This window comes from Rhinolophus ferrumequinum, chromosome 7, assembly GCF_004115265.2.
Source record: "Rhinolophus ferrumequinum isolate MPI-CBG mRhiFer1 chromosome 7, mRhiFer1_v1.p, whole genome shotgun sequence".
NCBI classification, from domain to species: domain Eukaryota; kingdom Metazoa; phylum Chordata; class Mammalia; order Chiroptera; family Rhinolophidae; genus Rhinolophus; species Rhinolophus ferrumequinum.
The window spans coordinates 80199978-80214185 of NC_046290.1; positions in this window are offsets into that span (position 1 = coordinate 80199978).

Here is a 14208-nt window from a genome sequence, read left to right on the forward strand (position 1 = left end):
TTCTTGGTTTTCTTTACATTTCACAACTTTTGTTTGGGTAGCTGTCACCATTTCTCTACTCTACATAATATTGTTGTTATTTATAACAATGACTGTCTCTTAGATAAATATCAACACTAGATATATGATTTTTCCTTGGATACGTTCCTTGGAATTGGTGAGACAAACAACACAAATATTTTAACCTAATTTTAAAATATTACCAAATTCTATTTTCATCAGTAAAGCTTCTTTTCCCTCTCTTTTCTCAAAAGTTTATATTATCAATATTTTAATTTTATATGATAGAAAAAACCTGGTTTCATGTTATTTCTTTATTTGTGATATTGAGCACTTTTTTACTTGACCAGTTTAATTGTCTAGGATGTGTTTCTTGCCCATTTTTATTAGAACCTTTATCTTTGATTAATTGATTTTGAGGATTTTTTTCTTATTAATACAAGTAGTTCTTTACTTTCTATATTCAGTTAGGAGGCAGGTCCAAGATGGTGGTGTTGGTGGAGCTTGCCCTCTCCCAAGAACACATCAAATATACACCTATTTTTAGAGAAATTCCTCCTGAGAGACACTGTGAACAGCTGTGAACACTGTGAACAGCTTATGCACAACAAGCAAGAGGCAGGGTCTGCATATGAAGGTCGGGGAATCATGAGAGCTCTCAGGAGCTGAGGAAACAACCCAGGACTGGAGGAACTGGTGAACACCATTGTTTTCGATTTCCCTGAATGTGGATAGTGGGTGGGAACTCCATCCAGGTTCTCTGGCCAATCTGTAGGTCACTGACATGTCCCCAGCTACCCCTCCTGAAGCTAGATCCCACAGGAACAGGGGCGTACCATAGTATGTGTATAAGGGTCCCCTTCCCCTGGAGATTGATCCAGCAGGTAAAACAGGGTGCTGCTTCCTGCACCCACTGGGTTGTGCACATAAGAGGCTCCCTCACTTGAGAGTATGGAATTAACAAAATGCTGTGCTACCCATCTGCAGGGCTACTCTGTCCAGAGAAAGTGTGGAGATAGTGGGGCACTGGTGCCTGTGGGGCTGCCCCATGTAAAGAGCTGCCCCTTCAAAGTGAGTGGGGTGCTGCTGTGTGCATGCAAGTCTGCCCCACCTGAAGAAAGGGCAGAGCTAATAGGGAGCTGAGAAGCAGGCACGAAGCATGGCCCCACCCAGACTCTGCTCTGACTGGGGACAAGTAAAGCAACAGGGCATGAAGGCAGAGCTGCCTGAGTGAAATGAGTGAGGCACAGCTGAGCATGCAAGGAACTGTACTGCTCAGAAAGAATGCGGAACTAACAAAGTACAGCTGTGCACACAGGTAGCCATTCCCCACCTGGGGAAAGGGTGGAGCTACCACGTTTCCCCAAAAATAAGACCTAGCAGGACCATCAGCTCTAATGCATCTTTTGAAGCAAAAATTAATGTAAGACCCAGTATTATATTATATTATACTATATTATATTATATTATATTATATTATACTTATATTTTATTATATTAAAACCTGGTCTTATATTATAGTAAAATAAGACCGGGTCATATTAATTTTTGCTCCAAAAGACGTATTAGAGTTGATAGTCCGGCTAGGTCTTATTTTGGGGGAAACACGGTAGTAGGGCTTTCAGCCATAGGAAAAGGAGCCCACCCACCCTGCTCTGACAGTGGACAATTAAAGCAACAGGATATTCAGGCAGTGCTGCTGGTGTGGAGTGAGAGGGGTGTGACTGAGTGAGCAAGGAGCTGCACTGCCCAGAAAGGGAGCGGAACTAGTAAAGTACAGGTCTGCATGCAAGCCTGCCCCATGTGGAGAGGGGGCAGAGCTAGAGGGGTATTGAGACATGAGCACACAAAGCAGCCCCACTGGGATTAGAAAGGCAAGGAAATGCACACACATCAGGCGGCCCCATCCAGAACTCACTCGTTCAAGCCAGGTAACACATCAGACACTATATGAGCCTGCCCCAACTACAAATGGCCTGCCAAAACTATTAAACACAGTCTGTAGAGATCACACTTTCAAGACTGGGTGGGGTAGCTATTCTATTCAACTCATAGGAACAAACAAAAAGTCCAACAAAATGGGGACACAGAAGAATATGCCCCAAAAGAAGGAACAAGAGAAAAACCCCAATGAAACAAAGATAAGTAATTAGCCTAATAAAGAAGTCAAATAAATAGTCATAAGCATGCTCAACCAACTTGAGAGTATAATAGAGGAACTCAGAGAGCACTTCAACAAAGAAATAAAAAATGTAAGAAAGAATACATCAGAGATGAAGAGCATAATAACTGAAATGAAGAATACATTGGAAGGAATCAAGGGCAGATTATTTAATTCAGAAGACTGGATTAGTGACCTGGAAGACAGAATAGTGGAAATGACCCAAACAGAACAGCAAAATGAAAAAGAAAAAAAAAGAATTTTAAAAATGAGTATAAGAGATCTTTGGGATGATATCAAGCTCCCTAACATTTGCATTATAGGGATTCCAGAAGGAGAAGCAAGAGAGAAAAGAATAGAAGGAATATTTGGAAAAAAAAATAATGTCTGTTTCCTAATCTGGGGAAGGAGACAGACACCTAGGTACAGGAAGCACAGAGTTCCAAACAAAATGAACCCAAAGAGATCCACACCAGCACATATTAAAATGGCAAAATTTAAGGATAAAGAGACAACCTTAAAGACAATAAGAATGAAACATTAAGTCCCATACAAGGAAAATACCATAAGGCCATCGCCTGATTTTTCAGTAGAAACTTTACAAGTCAGAAGAGAGTGGCAGGATATCTTTAAAATGCTGAAAGAAAGGAATCTACAACCTAGAATAGTATATCCAGCAAGGTTATCATTCAGAATTAAATGAGATAAAGAGTTTCCCTGACAGTCAAAAACTAAAGGTGTTCACAACCAGTAAGCTGACCTTACAAAAAATGTTAAATGATGTTCTTTATGCAGACAGGGCCATACCCAGAAACAAGAAAATACAGAAAAGAAAAAAAAAAATCTCACTGGTAAAAGCAAATATACAATAAATACAGTGAATCAACCACTTGAAAAGCTAATGCGAAGGTTAAAAAACAATAGTAGGAAAATTATAACTATAATAAACAATAAGGGGATACACAAAGCAATAAAAACATGACAACAAAAACAGAGTGGAGGGGGAAGTAAAAATGTAGTACTTTTAGAATAAGATTCAATTTAAATGCTGATCAGCTTAAAATAAACTGCTATATATACAGATGGATATGTATGAACCTCACAGTAATATAAACCAAAAATATACAAAAAAAAAATACACTATGAAGAGAAAGGAATCCATTCAAAACACTAAAGAAAACCAACATATCAAAAGGAAAGACAGCAGAAGAAGAAAGGAACAGCCAAAACAAATTAACAAAATGGCACATACCTATCTATAATCACTCTAAATGTAAATGGACTAAATGCTCCAATCAAAAGATAAAGAGGTGGAAGAATGGATAAAAAAAACATGTCCCATCTATATGCTGCTTATAGGAAACTCACTTTAGATCAAAAGACACACACAGAGTGAAAGTAAAGGGACGGAAAAAAATATTCTATGTAAATAGAAATGAAATCTGTAATAGCAATACTTATACCAGACATAATAGACTTTTAAATAAAGTCTAAAGAGGATATTACTCAATTTTAAAGTGGCCAATCCAAGAAGAGGATATGTAATAACAATTGTAAATATCTAAGTACCTGGCATAGGAGCACCCTAGTACATAAACCAAATGTTAATGGATATAAAGGCAAAAATTAACAGTAATACTATAATGGTTGGGGACTTTAATACTCCACTCACCTCAATGAATAGATCATCCAGACAGAAAATTAACAAAGAAATAACAGACTTCTTGCCACATTACACCAGTTTAACTTGATAGACATTTACAGAGCATTTCACCCCAAAACTATAGATTACACATTTTTCTCAAGTGCACATGGGGCATTTTCCAGGATAGATCCCATAATAGGCCATCAGACAAGCCTCAATAAATTCAAGAAGATCAAAATTATATGAAGCCTATTATCTGACCATAGTGGCAAGTAGAAATCAACTACAGGAAGAAAACTGGAAAAAACACAAATATATAGAGATTAAACAACATGCTTCTAACAACCAATGGATCAAAGAGGAAATAAACAGAAAAGCAAAAACTGCCTTGAGAAAAATGAACGTGAAAACACAAACTTACAAAATTTATGGTATGCAGCAAAAGCAATTATAAAAGGAACATTTATAGTGTTACAGGCCTACCTCAAGAAGCAGGAAACATCACAAATAAACATTTTAAATTTTCCCCTAAAAAAACTAGAAAAAGAGGAACAGTAAGTAGAAGAAAGGAAATAATAAAAACCAGAGGGGAAATAAATGAAAGAGAAAATAGAAAAGATTAAAGAAACTAAGAGCTGGTTCTTTGGAAGGATATATAAAACTGACAAGCTTCTGGCTAGACTCATCAAATGAAAAAAGAGAGAACACAAATATATGAGGTCGGACAATTAAGTTCACAAACTCATCCTAGAAAAAAGTACTACATACCCCATTGCTGAATATCACTACAGTCACCTTCAAAGTACTCCCTTTGGGAAGCTATGCACCGATACCAGAGCCTAGTACACCCTTCAAAACAATTTTGGAACTCTTTTTCTGGAATGGCCATCAGAGCTGTTGTCATATTACCCTTGATGTTCTGAATGTCATCAAAATGTCTTCCTTTGAATATTCATCTTCGGTTAAAGAGAGAAGTCATTGGAGGACAGATCCTGTGAGTAGGGAGGGTGTTCCAATGCAGTTATTTGTTTATTGGCTGAAAACTCCCTCACAGACAGTGTTGTGTGAGCTGGTACATTGTCATGATGCAAGAGCCATGAATTGCTGTTGAAAAGTTCAGGTCATCTAACTTTTCCACACAGCCTTTTCAGCACTTCCATATAGTAAACTTGGTTAACTGTTTGTCCAGCTGGTACAAATTCATAATGAATAAGCCCTCTGATATGAAAATAGTTTAGCAACATCGCTGCAACAAGTTCCCGAACTTAATTATCCAACCTTGTATAAAATCAGAAATGAAAGAGGAGAGATTACAACCGATACTACCAAAATGCAAAGGATCATCAAAGAATACTATGAACAATTATATGACAACAAATGGTACAATCTAGAAGAAACGGATAAATTCGTAGAAACATACAGCCTTCCAAGCCTATGCTAGAAAGAAACAGAATCTGAGCAGATCAATTACTAGCAATGACATTGAAGTAGTAATCAAACAACTAGCAGCAAATAAAAGCCCAGTACCAGACAGCTTCACAGGTGAATGCTACCAAACATTTAAAGAAATAATCAAAGAGGTTCCTAGGATTTAAAACTACAGATTAAGAGGCTAACTATTCTATCACCCAAGAAAAAACATCTAGAAGGAATGATCCATAGTAGAAGGGGCTTTGTTTTGGAAGTTGGAAAGTTACTTACTTGCCTGAACTCTCAGTTTACAACTCCATACAACAGGTAACAATGATCCTAATTGCTTTATAATAATATTGTTATGCTTATGTTTCTAAAGTGCATCAGAAATGTTAACCATTGTTTTTTATAATTATTTTAAGCAGAACTGAATACATGTTTCTGGGATAGTAGAAGATAAAAAGAAAAAAAATACACTTTATTATTTTAAATACTCTAATTTTATCAATTAAAAAGTCTTGACAAAAATATATGACTGTTACATAAAAGCTGATGGACTATGGAATTGGCTCTGTATCAAGGTGCTCTCAAAAAAAAAAATATATATCTTCAGAAAAAATCTCTGCTAACAGTCACATAAATTCACAGCACAAGTAGCCTCTAGGATTATCCAAGTAGATTCCTGGTCCAAGTCAGTGTAAATTAAAAGAAAATGATTTCTCCCTAGCCCGCCATTAAAAATATGCTAGGGATATGCCTCAGAAAATGGCTACGATACGTAATCTAAGTTATAGTTAAGGTAAGTGATTCTGAAAGGAGATACAATGAACATTCATAAAGCCTTTCACAAATGGCATCAAAATGGTAATCGTAGTTATTAGTTCATATCCAAATTTTCTCTGTGGACTCTTGCAGCTGTATTCTATCTGCACAGCTGAAAGCACAGTAGCCCCCAGTTCCATATGATAGCCTTCATTTCCATATTACTCCCCGTTTACTCAGCCTAGAAGTGAATAGTTTGGGGCAACACATGGATCAGTTGCATTACAATAATAATGGAAATCCCGCAGCTCATCACCATGACCAATAAAAATCGGAACCAATGAAAAAAGTTGCTGTGCTTGATTAATCTTAAGTCTTTTAGCAATAGAAACTTTGACATGTCCCTTTATCCCCTTGAGTTCATTAAGCCCCCAGAGAAGCTTTACAGACTCATTATCTTACATCTTCTTGGATTTTTCATCTATGAATCTCAGAGTCAAAATGAGATTTAATGATTTTTGAGGTCATGGACTTTTCACACCTACATATTAAACAGATCTACTTCATCAACTTGATCACTGAACTTGCAAAATTTAAATTCCATAGAGCTCCTTTTTCATTGAAGTATGGTGCAGAAACAAAAAAATCACAAATCAAGAAGAGAAACCTCAATGGATTACCACAAATTGAACACACCTATGAAAACCCACCCAATTCAAGAAGCAGAACTTACCAGCACCTCAGAAAACCACTTTCATTAAATATAAAAATAAAAAAAAATCCTTTCTTCCTCCTTCTCTTCCACCATCTCCTTCTCCTTCCATTAGTTTTAATCTAAACTAAAATACAATTTTTATATTCATCAAATCTGGCCACACACTCAGAAACCTCAGAGAAAAATTTCCTGAAATCTTTTAGTCGCGGGAAACTAAGTATTTATGTTTTCCATAAAATCCTAACCTCTGGCATCAAGTATTAGGCAACTGAATTGATCATTTAGAGGTATAAAATTCTTCATCACTGGATGTGTTCAAACAGATGTATCTTCAATCATTAGACAGTTTGTCCTTGAGTTTATAATTCTCTATAGTCTCCAATCAATAATCCTGGTATTATATTTTATAGCAACACAAAAAATATTCCATTTGCATTTTAATAGGTTTCTAAACATTTATCTTGAGTCTGAATTTTAAAACTCTAGCTCGTACCTTCAGGTCAATACCTGAGCTCTTTGACAGATCCAGATAGAATTTGTTTCCTACCTATCTTATTGCTGGGCTGCCTGCCTCATTCATCTTCTCAAATATCCTACTTCATAAATCTTTTTTTTGTTGTTTATTTAAAAATTAAAGTACAGTTGATATACAATATTATATTAGTTTCAGGTGTACAACATAATTAGTCAACATTTTTTTTACAATTTGATCACCACAATAACTCTAGTAACCATTGTCACCATACATTTATTACGATATAAACGACTCTGTCTATGCTATATACATTATAAATCATAATTTTTTTTAATGTAACTGGAGGTTTGTACCTCTTATTTCCCTTCACCACTTATACCCGTTGCCTTATCCCCCTCCCCTCTGGCACTTTCTCAGAAAGTTAAAAATAGAGCTACCGTACAACCCAGCAAAGCCATTTCTGGGCTTTTATTCCAAGAAAATGAAAACACTAATTAGAAAAGATATATGCACCCCTATGTGCATTGCAGAATTATTTACAATAGCCAAAATATAGAAGCAACCTAGATGTCCACTGATAGATGAATGAATAAATACTTAATCTTACGTGTGAAAATACTTGATATCATGCATGAATTTTTTTTCTAAATCCTCAATTAGTAAGTAACCATTTTAAGCCCATCTATCTTCAATAAAGGCAGCAACAACAGAGATAAAGGCATTTGTGTGTTTGATCACAATAACTGTATTTGACTTATACAAATTATTTTTTATTCTTTTAAAAAATTTAAGGAATTTCTTATTGAAAAAGTTACAGATGCAGCTAAAGCTCCATTCCTTAGAATTTCTCCCTTTCTGCCAATTGCTACCCACTCCTCTGAAGTTCTCTATAGTTTCCATGTATATTTTTGTAATTTTTCAATAAATGTTTATACTCATAAATAAGCCATTAACTTTACAATACTACATGTATCCTTTTACAACTTGATTTTTAAATTTAATATACATTTTGGCTATCATATATTACATATATACATTATTTATGTGTAATAAGTTCATTTTGACGTCTACAATATTTTATCAAGTGAATAAACCATAGTTACTCCATTCCCCTTCTATTAGAAAACTAAGTTATTTCCATTTTTCTCCTAATATAATGAACACCTTTATCCATATCCTGTACAGTTGAAAGTTCATGCCAGGTAGAATTCAAAAGTGCTATCTTTAACTTTACTCAGAATTGTAAATTATTTTCCAGAGTCAGTATATTAATTTCTCTCAAAATAACAATATGAAAGAGTTCTCATTATTTAAAACCTTAGATATTTAATATCTGCCATCGTCAAACCTCTTGCTATGAAACTAATGACTAAGAAAAGGTACATTTCCGTAGCACCTAGAGGTTGTCATACACTTTGTTGAAGGTCCAGAAAAAAAAAGAAGAAAGAAAATTCCTTGTTCTAGGTTGCCTTAAAAATCCAAGTTCTGGATTGTGGCTATTTTATGAGGCCTATTACCAACACTTAGAAGGTTCCTCTTTTCGTATTTATAACAGAACACTAATTTAAGTGCTCTGGAAATACTAATGAGTATGAATAGATATTTTTTGAGTATGAATATTTGAGTACAAATTTATTTGTAGCATTACAGATTTGTGGGAAAAAATGGACTAACATTTACGCAAGCCTGATACTTTCCTATTCATAGTGAAAATTATAAATATCAGAAAAAAATATGCTTTCATGTTTTGGATCTAACCTATACATTTGAGTCATTTTCTATTTTTCATCCCCTCCCTCAGGTACTATAAAAAAGATATGCAACCAACTTCTTATCTAATTCTTTCATCTATATTCTGTATTTCAATTATTTCCTTCTTTTTCCTCAAGAACTTTATTTTATCAATCATATGGGCTCTCCCCCGTATCTTTTCTCTTCTCCTGTATTATGGTTCTTTCCATTGGCCTTTCACCTAGGCTCAAATCTCTTGTATTATTACCCCATGTTTTCTACCATCGCCCTAACCTGCTTCACCTTCATTGCTGAGTTACTTGAAAGAATAGACTGTCCCTTTAATACTCATGCACTACTCAGCCTGCTTACTGATACATAATGTTTGCCAGCTAGCACTAGTGCAGAGGGTCTCACCAAGCCTTCTCTTTATTAAATTCTACTTATAAATACAACCCCTCTCTCACTTGAGTTTTCTAGTATTTGATACTATTGGTTTACCACTCTTTTAAATACAAAATCGTTTATTTGTTATATATCTGATAACGTGTTACACTTCAGAATATCTTATACATGAAGTTATTTTTACCCACTTATAACACAACTGTGCAGAGATAACTACACTTAAAGTTCTTTTTTTTCTTTTTTAGTTTAGTTATATTTACTATAATTATCAATAGATATATTGACCGATACTGTCTTTTCACTCAATATTTTGAACAGGCCATTAAGTGGACTTTGAATAATTATTTTTAAAAGGTAACATTTAATATTATATAAACATGTGGCTTAATTTAACAACTTTCATTTTCAAACATAATTATTTTACTAATTATAAATAATATGCTAATTAATATACATATAAATAAATCCTTGAAAACATCTCTCGTTGTTAATATGAAGAATACCTAGCAATAAAATTATGAGGTAAAAATTCAAGGTTTCCCTAAATACTCACTTAAAACATTTAATTATTTTTTATTTCATTGTATAAAATTTAAAAATGTAAACAGGTACAAAGCAACTAAAAAATAAACCTAAAGTTCTTTTTAAATGTATATATAATTTCTAAAAATACTTAAACTAATACCTTACACACTAATTTCTAACTAAACATTGTATACAAGGAATAGAAAAATGTTGGTAATTTTATAACCTATTAAATATTTTGCAAAAATAATGTTTTTGTTTTTGTTTTGTTTTGTTTTGTTTTACTTGGAAAAAACTATTATCTCCTATGCACACCATTGGCCTAGTCTTACTGGAATCATACACTGTTTTAACTAGTATGTCATAAACTTTGGTATTGTATTTCCACTAAGAGCTTTCTTTTTTCAAAATAATATTCATTCTATTAGATGAACTATGTAAACGTGAGGAGGGATTTATAGTATTGCAATAGAGTTTTTAACTTTGATATATATTTCATTTTCTTCTTTTTTTGCTCTTAAGTTTTCAGTTTTTTCATATTTGTTTTAGTATCATTTATTTTTACTCTTTTTGATAAAAATATAGATAAAATTTAGTTTTGCTATTGTGAATGGAATCTATCTTTTCAATACATTTCTAATGATTTATTGCTATTTTAACCAAGTCTGCAAAATGTCTGTATTTATATTGTCTCTACTATACTAGATACTTACAGTTATTCAATGGTTAATTCTCAAATTATATTTATTTGAATGTTATTTGAAGTAATGTATTTCCCCTCATCTTGTCCAACTTTTATATCTCTGTTCCTATCTTACTTATTTCTTGATAACTTCAAAACAATATTAAATAGAGGGGTGGAGTCAAGATGGCAGAGTAGGTAAAAACTCTGACCTTACCTCCTCCCACGATCACATCAAACTTACAACTAAAAAATAGAAAAAAAAGATTCACCGAGACCCACCTGAAGACTACCTGAACAGATTTCCTATAACTGAAGACATAAAGAAGAAGCCATGTTGAGACAAGTAGGAAGGTTGGAGATGCCAACCAGGCAGGTCTATACCCACAGTGTGGCAATTAAGAAAAGGATGGAAATCTTGACTGTGAAGGTGCCCCTCAGGAGTGAGGGGTCCCAACCCCACACTGGGCTCTTCAGTCCAGGGTACCATTGAAGAGAAGAGGAGTCCCCATAACATCTGGCTTTGAAAACCAGGAGGGATTATGTCCCAGAGAGAAACAAAGGGCTATAGGAGACTGAGGCATACTGCTCTTAAAGGGCCAATGCATAAACTTACTCCCTCTAAGCTCCAGCACAGAGGCGACAACTCAAAAATACCAGGGATATAGGGGGAGGAACTAAATTGACTAACTTCAGGGTAAGGGCTACAGGGGCAGGGATTGGGGAAACTCTCATGGACATGGGAGTGCTGACAGATACTATTGTTATTTTGTGGAGCTCTGCTCCAACTAATCTGGCTCGGTGCAAGCCAGTTCCAAAGCTGCACTCTCCATTAACCTAGCTAATGCTATTTAATATGTCCTGGTGATTCTCTGAGACTGCACCCCACCCAACTTGCGCCCTGGTGGAGCCTCTTCCAACAGCTCCTTCATACAAGCAGCCTGCCTTAGATCTTGCTCTGGACTTTCCCCCCAAACCACAAACCTTACCAGTAGTGTCTGCCCTAGACTTGTACTGCAGACTATCTCAAAGGTCCACAAACCCCACAAGCAGTGACTAGACTCATCTCACGTTGTAGTTCACATCAAAGGGTCCAAAGCTTGGAACAAGTGGCACCCAGCCTTGACTTGCAGCATAGACAATCCCAAAGGCCTCACATCCCAGCACAAGAAGAAAATGATCACAGATCACTTTGTGGCTCCTACCAAGTGGCCTCTAGCCAGGCACAAGTAGCTGAAGACCTTATTTGCCACCAGAGTGCCTCCCAAGTGGCTCCAGACACAACACACCCAGTGGCCAACATCAGACCTCAACAGAGCCCCATGCAACCAGTCCACAATAAGCATACCTGAGGGGTAGCCTAGACTGGCACCAGAGCCCCACTATATCAAATCCTGCTCAATGGGGTGAACCCCCTTACAACAGCTCATTTGCTGTAGTCTCAGCAGGCCCTCACAGCCAGTCATCCTGAGGATCAGCTCCACCCACTGAAATGCCAGCAGCAATCAAGGCTCAACTACAGTGGAAGGACATGCACAACCCACAAAGGGTACACCCCTGGAGAACCTGACTCAGATTCCAGGGAGACTGCACCACTGGACCCATAGGACACATTTTAAATAGATAAGTCTTTCAAGACTGGAAGATATAGCAGATATACCTAATATATAGAAACAAGCACGGAGAGTCAGCCAAAATAAGGAGACAAAGAAATACGATGTCCCAAATGAAAGATCAGACCAAAATTCCAGGATAAAAAGTACTAAATGAATAATAAGAATCAATTTACTAGATGAAGAGTTCAAAACTTTGATTATAAGGATGCTCAAAGAACTTGGGTGAACTCAGTGAGAGCTACAAAAAAGAGATAGAAAACATAAAATACAACCAGTCAGAAATGAAGAAACCAATAACTGAAATGCAGAATACATTAGAGGGAATCATCAGCAGATTAGATGAAGCAGAGGATCAAATCAGAAATCTGGAAGACATGGAAGACAAAGTAGAGGGAAACACCCTATTGGAAAGGCAAAACGCAAACAAACAAACAAAACACACACACACACAAAATCAAATAGGGGTAGATTAAGGGAACTCTATTACACATCATGTGTACTAACATTCACATCAGAGGAATCCCAGAAGGAGAAGAGAAAGAAACAAATTGAATATCTATTTGAAGAAATAATGACTGAAAACTTCCCTAACTTGGTGAAGAAAAAAGATATACAAGTCCAGTAAGTGAAGAGAGTTTCAAACAAGATGAACCAAAAGAAGCTCACACCATAATCAAAATGCCAAAAGTTAAAGACAAAGAGAAAATCTTAAAAGTAGGAAGAGAAAAGCAGGCAGTTACATACAAAGAGCTCCCCTAAGACTGTCAGCTGATTTCTCAACAGAAACTTTGTAGGCCAGAAAGTACTGGCACAAAATATTCAGTGATGAAAAGCAAGGAACTATAATCAAAATGACTCTGCCTAGCAAGGCTATCATTTAAAAGCAAAGTAGAGATAAAGATTTTCCCAGGTAAGAAAAAGGTCAAGGAGTTCACCACCACTAAAAAAGTAGAATAAGAAATGTTAAATGGACTACTTTAAGTAGAAAAGATCAAAAATAAGAAAATATTGGAAAGTAAAAAGTTCTGACTGACAAAGGCAAACACTTACTAAAAGCAGTGGATCAACCAATTAGAAAGCTAGTGCAAAGGTTAGGGACACTAAAATAAAAGAAAATTGCAATCCAATGTTCCTGAGCAACATACATGCAAAAATCCTCAACAAAATATTAGCAAACCTGTTTCAGTAATACACTAAAAAGACCATATACCATGATCAAATGGGATTCATTCCTGGGATGCACCCACAAATCAATTAATGTGACATGCCACATAAACAAAATGAAGGATGATAACTGTGATCATATCAGTAGATACAGAAAAAACATTTGACAAAAATCCAACATCCATTTTTGATAAAAAGTCTCAGCAAAATGGGGATAGAGGAAATATTCTTCAACATAATAAAGGTCAGATACTCGTATGACAAACCCACAGCTAATACACTCAACAATGAAAACCTGAGAGCTTTATCTTTAAGATCAGAAACAAGAGTAGGATGTCGACCTTCACCATTTTTTTTTTTAACAGAATTTTGGAAGTCCTAGCCACAACAATCGAATAAGAAAAATAAAATACAAACTGGAAAGGAAGTAAAAATGCCATGATTTAAAGATGACATAATATATCGAGAGCACCCTAAAAATTCTACTAAAAAAATTAGAACTGATAAATGAATTCAGTAATGTAGCAGGATATAAAAGTAAAACTCAGAAATAAGTTTCATTTTTATTTAACAATAATAAGAAAAATAATAAGAGAAATTAAGAAAAAAAAATTCCTAAGTGTCCAATTTACAATTGCATCAAAAATAATAAATACCTAGGAATAAATTTAGCCAAGAGGTAAATGACCTGTACTGTAAAAACTATAAGACATTAAATAAAAAATGAAGAAGACACAAATAAGTGGAAGAATGTACTGTGCTCATGGATTGGAGAATTAATATCATCAAAATGCCCATAGTACTCAAAGTATCCTACATATCCAATGCTATTCCTATCCAAATACAAATGGCATTTTTCACAAAGCTAGAACAAATGTATATGGAACCACAAAGGACCCGAAATAGCAAAAGCA